Here is a 10,602-nt window from a genome sequence, read left to right on the forward strand (position 1 = left end):
CATTTGATCGGACGTCTAGCATTGGCTTAGTGACCCCACAAATGCAAAAAATATCATATGAAGATGATAATGACCAAAGGAAAGTGACCCCACAAATGAAAAACTACCATGGTGGTCATTTTCCTGCATTGGCTTTAATTGTCAGCAGCACGGGATCCCTAGTGTTTTCCAAGCTCCAAAGTCCGAACATGAGAACTACGTACAAGATTAAAGAGACCAATAGAGCCTCATCTTTGGACCGTTACCTGATAAATTAGAAAAGAGAAAATGACTAAAAAAAAGGGCTTTGATATGACAATGACCTGTCAAGGGGGGAGACTTGGAAATAACCAATCTAGAGTGATGGTGACTGGTTTGCGTCTGTTTAGGACAAAAATACCCTCATTTTTAAAATGCCCTCTCTCTCTCTCTCTCTCTCTCATGGGATGATCCCAACCATCAATTAGAGGGTCACAATGCCCCTCTCTCTCATGGGATGATCCCAACAGTCCATTAGAGGGCCACAATGCCTCTCTCTCTCTCTCTCTCTCTCTCTCTCTCTCTCTCTCTCTCTCTCTCTCGTGGGATGATCCCAACCGTCCATTAGAGGGCCCCAATGCCCCCCTCTCTCTCTCTCTCATGGGATGATCCTAACCGTCCATTAAAGGGCGACAATGCCCCCTCTCTCTTATGGGATGATCCCAACTGTCCATTAGAGCGCCACAATGCCCCCCTCTCTCTCTCTCATGGGATGATCACAACCGTCCATTAGAGGGCCACAATGCCCTCTTTCTCTCATGGGATGATCCCAACCGTCCATTAGAGGGCCATAATGCCCCCCGCAGGTCCGTGCACCTCTCTCCGGTAGCCTCTGATTCTGAGCGAACCTCCTCTCACAGGTTTGTAGTCTCTCACTCTCAGTTGTTTAAACTCCTATTTTTTTTTAGAAATCTATGGTTTAAAGTCCTAAAGTTTGGTTTAAACCCCAAATTTTTGCCAAAATTTTCATAGATTATTGGTTTACACCCCCAAGTTTGGTTTAGAAATTCAGTTTAGAAAACCCTATATTTTCCCAAATCAGTTGAGAAAACCCTATATTTTGAAAAATCAGTTTAGAAAACCCTATATTTTCCCAAATCAGTTGAGAAAATCGTATAGTTTGAAAAATCAGTTTCAAAAACCTTATAATTTTCCCAAATTAGTTTAGATTCAAACCAATAAGTTAGGGTTGGTACTCTCTCTCTTTCAGTTTGCAAAAATACTATATGATAATGACCAAAGGAAAGTGACCCCACAAATGAAAAACTACCATATGATGGTGGTCATTTTCCTGGATTGGCTTTAATTGTCAGCAGCACGGGATCCCTAGTGTTTTCCAAGCTCCAAAGTCCAAACATGAGAACTACGTACAAGATTAAAGAGACCAATAGAGCCTCCTCTTTGGACCGTTACCTGATAAATTAGAAAATCAATGCTATTCTTCCCACGTGTAAAACCGTGCAAATCGAGAGAATCCAAAATAGATGGGTCCATAGGTCGATAAAATATCTTCCATTTTATGTGTATTAATTAATGGCATTACAGGCCATTAATGGTGGGGCCACTCCATAAAGAATACCGCCTGTATTTTAATCTACATTATTGGCATTACTGGCCAAAATGGTGGGACCTACTCCAGGACTGATGTTAAACAAACCCCCTGTTTTAACCATGGCCACCCATTTAGTTTCTTTACGACGGTTTACTTTAGTTATTAAACCTCAGTAAGGGGCTGCCCAGGAAAATAAAAGGGCGGATTTATCATTACCCAAAATGTGTAAAGGGACTTGCTAGGCAATTTCGTGGAAACTCATTTCGCCTCTGGCTTTTGCTCATGAGAACAGCCACACCTTAGGCTTTTTGGCAGATTTTGTCTTAATCATTTAATTCAGATGAGGTGGCTATTCTATCATGCAAAAGCCAGACGTGAAATGGCTTTCCGCAAAATTGGCTAGCAAATCCCATGTGTGAAATGGTAGGCACTAGGCAATGCATGAGTTTGGATGGAGATAGTAGGATTCCACCCCATCGAAAAAGAAGAGGTGTAAAATTGTGGACCGCATGCATATCCTATATGCTTGTGTTTTAGTTGGAGATAGTGGGCCCTACTCCATCAAAACATGGATTAAAATGGTGAGCCCCACCTAGGCTACCCATGAGGAGTAAAATAAATTCCGTGGAAAAAAACCACGGTCCCACACGTTTTAATTTTTCTTGAAAATATGGAATTTTTTATTTTTTGGAATATAATTTCATGGAAAAATAAGTTTGCAAAATGCTTGAAACGTTATTTTTTTTAAAATAATTTTTAATAAGATTTTCTATCAAAAATTCTATTAAAAGTCTGCTGTGGGAAAAATTTCAAATAAGAATTTGCATGATAAAATAAAGGGAGATGATAAATTCGCACCCCCTGTAGGATGTTTCACACCCCTTGTAATGTAAATTGTGGCAGACTTTAACGCTTTTTCAGGTGTAAAAGGGGTGCGAATTTATCATCGCCCTAAAATAAATGGCAATAATTGATCTTTAGTGTATATTAGAGATAAAGAGGAATGCTAAATTGAAAGGCACCCTTACGGATAAAAAACAATGTTCCACTGTTGCAGTGCCATTTTAAATGTGGTTGGGTCACGTGGATCGAATGGGCACCCTTTGCGGCTGGGTTGTTGCAAGGGCCCCTCACTTTAGCATTCCTCTTATTATAATGGAAAACATGCGTGGCATCTGCGGTCCTTTAAAAGCTTATAAATATAAATATCTTTATAACTATTAAATACTTTATAAAAAGCATATTTCTTTAATGCTAGTAAATATCTTATACATGGAAATGATATCACCGCTACCGTATTTTGATGACCGTACTCCTCACATTATTAAAAAGTACGGTATGGCCCGCACACTAGGATGATCCAAACCGTCCATTAGATGGGCCATAGCCTAAATAGGTTGTGCCCAAAAATCATTTCCATAGGTTGATCCTAACCCTCCGATCTATAGAGGGACTGAATATTAGAGGGTTGATCCTAACTCTCTAAAATAAACAGAAACAAAGAAATGTGGCTTAGGCCTCGTGCATGTGAGGGATAGATACTAGAGGGACTGGGTGAAGATAGGGCAAGAAAAGCTTGAAAAATCTAGAAACAAAACACTCTACTCAAAATATGATCAACTTTTTTTTCCTGATTTTAGGCCACCTCTCACCCTCATCTTGGTCATGCCTTCTCTCCCCTTCTCCCACCCGCCCTACCTCTCTACCTCCATTTGGAGATACTAAGGGCACATTTGGCTACTATGATTTTTTTTTTAACAGATGGTCTGTGCAGGATACATGGGCCCAGAATCATGTGTTACGATCCTAAGTGGGGGCCTGCCTAGGACTGGGTGGGACCCAGCCTGGTATGTGACAGGTTTAAAGGGCCTTGCCTAACGCGTGGTATCAGAGCAGCCATGTGGAAAGAGCTACCTGGAAAAAAGGCCCGAGTGAAAGCCGTCACAGAGTGGGCCGCCGAGGACAGCAGATGCAGAAGCGTGGTGGTATGTTACGATCCTAAGTGGGGCCCGCCTAGGTATGGGACTGGGTGGGACCCAGCCTGGTATGGGACAGGTTTATAGGGCCTTGCCTAACGCGTTCCATCAGCTTTGGAGCTTTTCGGGTATAGGTAAGGTACCTAACATCATGTTGGTGACATGATAAGGAATCCACCAAATCTGGAGAATGACCATTGATGTAGTAAAATAAGTTTAATCTTTTCGTTTTACTTGTATCTATCTTAACTTCATATAAGTTGTAGGCATCAATATTTGATTTTTTCGTAGTTTACTACAGAAATCCTGACCCTTCATTGAATTTTGAGTTTCATCACTTAGGGACCTAGGGCTCCATGATAGCTCTATGGAATATTACAGTATGTATCCAGAGTGGGTTCACATTCTGCTTAAAGAATTGCATGGTATTAGGTGTTGGGAAAGTGTGTTAGAGTATAATTCCCTTGATTTTCCATAGATGTTTCTTGTGCACACGAAGGGCTCGATGAAATTACCGAGAAATGAAAGGTAGAGGAATAACTCCTTTGATTTTCGTGTGCACTGAAACATTATAGTTTCTGTATTTTTTTTTTCAAATTTTTGATTGGACTCTATCATAGGAAAAGATGCAACCTCTCTGATTTATTTCTTTGATTGTGGAATTTAGGCTCACTTTCTATGTTTGTATATTGGCATCTATATAATTTTTGATATGTTTATGGTATGATCGTTAAGGATTACATTTTCTATCATGAGATATGAGACTTCTGTATTTGAGGTATTTGTTACATGCAGTTTGAATTGGCTTTGTTTCTTTATAATGATGCATTCTGTTGGGCTGATTAGATCTTCCTGCTTACAATGTAGGCTGTAACCTTTTATCTGTTATGTTTTGCAGGACATTGTATACCAATCTTTTGATGTTAGAAGCTGGAACTAAATAGATATGCATCACAAGCATGATCAATGTTAAGTTCCAAAGTTCCAGGCATTTGAGGTATGAAAGAAACGTTAAGAGATGCTACTATCTAAACCAATATCGTAAAACAATTATGCTTAAAGTTAGATCCATGACCTCAGAACTAAGCTCAAATATGTTATGTATGTCATCCATATACGTGGTTCATCGAGGTATTTCTATTTCCTTTCTTCTATCATATATTTGAGACAATAGTTGTGGATACAGATATTCATTTTATTAATGAATTAATGTTAGACAAAGGGGAGGACCTATATATATTTTCTCTATCATCAGGTCAAATGCTATTATGTTATGCCATTATGTTGTCTTTTATATATCTGTTTCTTGAAGTTTGGATTTTATTTTTTAGATTTTAAGTTCATTCAACATTTTAAAGGTTTGGGAAAATGATGAGAGGTATTTTACATGTTATCAAAGGAACTTAATTTTGATCTCCATCGCCATGAGTCCTGCTAATCTGCACATCTGCACATCTGCACATCTGTCTCTGCCACCATGAGCAGGTAATATCTTTTGCTTTATGTGTCTTTTTTTTATCGCATGTACATTAAGTTTTCATATTGCTGATTTCCTAGCATGGGCCAGTGTTTGTGGGATAACATTGATTGAATTGGGTACCGTTTTTGTTAAATTCTCGTTCTTTTTTTTAAAATATATTGTTTCTTGAACTTTGATTTTTTTTTTTTAAGATTTTAAGTTCATTAAAACCCATTTTAAAGGTGTTGGGGAAAACGATGATAAATATTTATAAGTTATCATTGGCCATTGGAACTTCACTCATACCCACTGACTTGATCATTCTGATGTCGTAAAGCTGATTGAGGTCATTAAAATTCTTATACAAGTGCAAAGTGCATCCTGTTTCTTTCTTAGATAAAGCAAAGTAATAATACGCATCGTTTTAGGCATTTTTTTCATATCTTATCGCTATGTATACATGATTTGCATCTGTATTTTTATTCAAATTTATGTTTTTTATCTTCTTATATATGGGCTTAATGTGGGTAACGAATTTTAGACTTTGATCTCCGGGTTCTTTTCTAAATTTTGGGTGGTAAATAGCATTTTGTGTATGTTTTGTTTAATTTGTTCTTTCCATTGTAAATGTGGATTGAATTCAACTTTCCATACCATTGACTCTATATGGGATCTCCAATAGGCTATATGTATCTCTCTTAGATTGCGAATCCTGGGTTGGCTTTGTTCACATGTGAATCCCTGATGTAGCTCTAGGGTACTGATGCAAATAGGTGTGTTGCATAGATGATGGCTATTGACCATGGATTTGTCTATTGTCTTTGCCAATTTTTTTATTTTAAATTTTTTTTTGAATGGTAATTGTACGTGCCAATGTTACCAAGACAATTAAAATAAGAGATGGAATACACATTGGCTTGATCAATTTGATGATCTTAAAGCTGATTGGGGTGATTGAAAATGTCTGACAAATACATAAGGCCTTCCTTTTTATTTCTTAGAAAAAAAGTAATGCACATAGTCTTAGACAATCTTTTCATCCTTTATGGCTCCTTAGATATGATTTGAATGATTTTAAGACTTTGATCATCTGGTTCTTTTTAAATTTTGGGGGGTAAATAGCATTTAGTGTATGCTCTGTTTATATTTTTGGTTTTATTTGTTCTCTCCATTGCAAATATGGATTGAATTGAACTTCCCATTACCATTGAGGCTGCATGGGATCTCCTGTAGGCTATCTGCACCTCTCTTAGATTGCTAATCCTGAGTTGGCTTCGTTCACATGTGAGTCCTTGATGTAGCTCTTTGGAATGTCATTTATTCATATGATTCTTCATTGAATAGTTGATGCCCTCCATCATCATCGTACTGACAGTTTGTCATTCGCTATCCTCACCATCATCCATCTTATTCGTTGTTAAAGTTTTGACTGCACAAAATGCCTCAATAAATTTATTTGCATAACTTGCAAAAGTGCCAGTAGAAGATTTCAGATGTTTTTTGCTCATCAGGTTCAGCAACATGCCTCCCACAAATTGCCATTTTCATCATCATGTTGTTGTGAAGCATTTTCTCAATGAGTTATTTTATGTATTTTCCTCATGGAAAAATTTTATATGTTGCACATGCCCCAAGTAAGCCATGGAATCCACCTCAATCACACACACGTACATAATTCATGAATCTGTAATTTCCAGTTAGATGTGTTGTGTTTGATTATGGGATTGTAATTTGGGATAAAATTTCTGACTTTTTCTTTTTGGTAATTTTAATATAAAACTTGGACTGCCCAAAAAAAATGTAGGCCCTGTTTGGACTGCATGAAAAAAAATTCTGGAAGAACAAGATTACTTTTCCATTACACAATTTACAAGGAAATGATATGATTATGCTTATTTAGAGGGGAATCATCATAAATCGAAGGTCCCTCTAAATAAAACTTGAACTACACATAAATCGAAGGTCCCTCCGAATAAAACTTGAACAACACTTTGGTTCAAGATTTTTATTTTTCTAGTAGCATCATCACTTTTTTCTTTGTAGCTCATTTGCAATATCTACAGATGTTTTCTCTGCTACATCTCTGTTACATTACTCTTTGCAGTTTGTTTTATGGTGTTTTTTCACTATGCGTATTTCATTGCTCTGAGTCACTCGCTAATACCTAGGGTGTTTTGGCTATAATTTTCCTAGAATTTGCGAAAAATTTTCTGCTCTGGTTGCTGTTTTTTAGTTTTTTGGGTCCACTTTAGAAAACAAAGACCTAACAGATCCTGACTGACTTGAAAATAGCTGTATATTCTTTTGTTTGATACTGTTTCACTGGGAAAAAGTTCAATCCTAAATGATTGAATTTCTTGGTTATGAAGTATCTTTTCTTTCACTTATGACAGTTAAACATTCACTCAATTGTCTCGTGCCAAATTTATGGTTTGGTGATGTACTTTAGTAAAAAAATCCAAATGTAAATTGACAGCATAAAAGGGCTGATTTTCTGTTTTCATTCCAGTATTATAAACACTGTTTACTTGATTTGATCAAAATGGATGATTTGATCAAATTATGAAGAGTTTGAGATTTAGCTTATTAAACCTGATTCTTATTCTTCTTCTTTTCGCTTTCTTTTCCTATTTTCGTTTGATAATTTGTTACAGTTTCTTACAATTTCTTCATGTTTCAAGCTATTTATAGTTCTACCTGCCCCAGTTTTGGCAATAGCTTTTGATGTTTATTAACTGTGGGTATGCATAGCAGTTTAAACAAGGTATGTGATGTGATACAATTCTAGATGAACATAGTTGTTGGAGGGAGGTTAGTGCTATAATTCTTTAGGTAGATCCTGGCAAAAAATATTGAATATCTGCTTAAGGTTGTAATTTATAGACATACAACAGTTATGATCTCAAGGTTGTAATTTAAGATTCTAGTGTCCAGTGTCTTCTTCCTTTAATTTGTCTTTGTTGTAATGCTTCTCGGTTTCTTTATCAATGCAATGAGAACACGGTTTATATAAATTTACTTCTGCGGTTAGTCCCACTAGCACCAAACATATTTAAATTTCTTTGATGGATCTGTGGTTGGTTAAACATAATTTAAGCATTAATCGGTCCATTACAGTAGTAAAACCTTAAGGCAACTTCAGTGATGCAAAACAATACAGTACATGAAAGGAGAAAATAAAATACTATTTAGCCAAATACTTAATGCCATACGACCACCATCCCCGCTGAGGCTTATTCAATTATTCTCAATTTAAGCAGCAGAGAGCTCTGGGTTTGATAACCGAGGTGTAGGGATAGCCACGAGTTGATTCCTTTTCTTCATGACAAGGCCGAATCTGTCTTCAAGATCCAGCTTCGTCCCTTCTGGTAGACTCCATTCGAAGGAATGAAGTAAGGAAGCCAAGATGATGGTTAACATCCTTTCAGCCAAGTTAATCCCTACACAGACCCTCCTCCCTGACCCAAATGGAAAGAAACGGAAATCGCTACCCTTCATATCCAGTTCACCATTGCTTGCACTGAACCATCTCTCCGGCATGAACTCCAATGGGTTCTCCCAAAGTGATGGGTCCCTCTGTATGGCCCACACATTAATGAAGATCCTTGTTCCCAATGGGATGTGGTATCCGCTGAGGGTGGCCGGTACGCTTGGACATCGGGGTACCAAAAGAGGCAGCCCAGGGTGTAGACGGAGCACCTCTCTGGCAATCCCTTCAATATAATGCAATTGGGGAAGATGAGACTCCAGTAAAATGTTATCCTTCCCCACCACTGTGTCTAGTTCTTCCTGCGCTTTCTTAATAATCTTCTGACTCATTAACATCTCTGACATAGCCCATTCCATTGTGGTCGACACCGTCTCTGTCCGTCAGACCACTAAATCCAGCAACAGGGCCTTGACGTGGGACATGGTCAATTGAGTTTTGGGATCAGAACCATTGTGCAACTGCAATATGATATCCAGAAAATCCTTGGCTTCTTTCTCTCCTCCCACTTTATTCATCTCTGTCCGTTGATTTATAATGGTGTTAAAGATTCGATCGAAAAATGACATGAGCCTCTTTATTTTGCGCCGCGTGCCTTGCACATCCAACGGGGCTATAATTGGATATAGATCAGAAATATTGGGTTTTCCCAACAGAACCATCAAGTCTTTTAGCACCTTCTCAAACTCCGCTGCTATAGCAGTTCCTTCATCTCCACTCTGTGACCCACCCCATAGTGTTCTGGTCATGGTGTTGAAGATCGTTTGAGTTATGTACTCACCCACAATAACCGGGGTTCCAGCTTTCGCATACAGTCTGTTGATCATCCAGCGAACCTCCGTTCGTCGGACAGCCTGGCCCGCCTCGAGGTTGGTGTTGTTGAGGAAATCATGGACACTGACCTGTTGAAGTATAAATGATTACATAACACCAAATGTAACAGCTTAAGTTTTTGGAGCAAGCTATTCCTGGGTTGAAAAACCAACTACTCTTTGACAATAAAAATCCACGTGTGCGGCCAACCCAAAACAAGAAGGGCCACATGTGAGGGGAATTGCCGAAGTATAAATTTTAAATAAGACAAACTCTCTTAAGCTTTTGGAGTAATTGGTTATTTCACAAGACCTTGCGGCGCAACTGTGCACCGTTTCCTTGATATTAAAAATCCACGTATGCATCCAACCCAGAAAAGGGGTCCACGTGTGCCACGTGTACGAGCAACCCAAAAACAGAGGTGTCACACAGGAGTTGGAGTATTGAAGTATAGTGGATCAGAAGATTGGGATTCTTGTACCGTATATTGTTTTCTCTTAAGCTAAAGATACACAGTATAAAAAAGATGAAATAATTGTTCAAGCTATAGTAGGTGACAAAAACTCACCCCAAGGTTTTGAGTTACAAACTTACATGGAGCCAACAATTAAAGCCAACACTTATATTGAAGTCCTAAAAAAACAGGTAAAGGGTACATTATAAGCCCTCTATAGCATAATTAGATGAAACAGCCAGTGCCAGGGACCATTACACCTCTACAGAGACTTTGCGCTCGAGTCTTGATCAACATCAAGTACAGGATGAATTTCTCAAATAGAAGTTCAGCAATTTCCAAACTCTCGACTGGTATAAGCCAGGCTATGATTTTTTTTCTTGAAATTGTTAAGAGCTTACCATTACATTGAGATACCAAGTAAAAACAAAAGTGGTATTGTATACCAAAGTCTACATTTAACCAGCATCAAACATCGAAATAAATTGACAATACAAAATTGTCAAATATAGCATACCAAAAGAGTATCAAAGAAGAGGCAAACGCTTTTCATGGGTGACCTAAGTAATGAAACAATATAATTTGTGTGTGCTTCTTCTTGACTTTCTGTATTATTTGATGATATGGATTCATTGAAGACTGTAGCACAATCACTATCAGGTTTTCTGTGGAAAGATAGTGTGTTTGAGTTCACTGGGGGTGATGTCGAACATTAGGTAATACAGAGAACAGGGGCATAACATCTACTGCCTCAATTAAATACAAGCAAACATTGTAAGCCCAATGGTTCAACCCTTGGCAATCTTCTAGTCTTGTTTTGATGATTCCAAACACAAGTTGATT

At 38.0% G+C, this 10,602-nt stretch overlaps 1 long non-coding RNA gene and 1 pseudogene across 3 annotated transcripts; one reads left to right on the forward strand and one right to left on the reverse strand.

Moving 5' to 3' along the window:
- Positions 1–3,850: 3,850 nt before the first annotated feature.
- LOC143882591 (uncharacterized) lies at positions 3,851–8,147 on the forward strand. 3 transcript variants are annotated; one of them, XR_013252277.1, is made up of 4 exons: positions 3,851–4,074; positions 4,445–4,543; positions 4,946–5,031; positions 7,697–8,147. It is a non-coding gene; the product is annotated as an uncharacterized LOC143882591 (long non-coding RNA). The 3 variants fall into 3 exon arrangements; XR_013252278.1 differs by having other exon boundaries at positions 7,760–8,147; XR_013252276.1 differs by having other exon boundaries at positions 4,445–5,031.
- A 110-nt stretch (positions 8,148–8,257) lies between these two features.
- LOC143882470 (flavonoid 3',5'-hydroxylase 1 pseudogene) lies at positions 8,258–8,851 on the reverse strand (annotated as a pseudogene).
- Between the last annotated feature and the right edge of the window lie 1,751 nt (positions 8,852–10,602).

Source organism: Tasmannia lanceolata, unplaced genomic scaffold (genome assembly GCF_043159265.1).
Source record: "Tasmannia lanceolata isolate RefF3 unplaced genomic scaffold, GAP_Taslan_0.1 ptg000008l, whole genome shotgun sequence".
Taxonomy (NCBI): domain Eukaryota; kingdom Viridiplantae; phylum Streptophyta; class Magnoliopsida; order Canellales; family Winteraceae; genus Tasmannia; species Tasmannia lanceolata.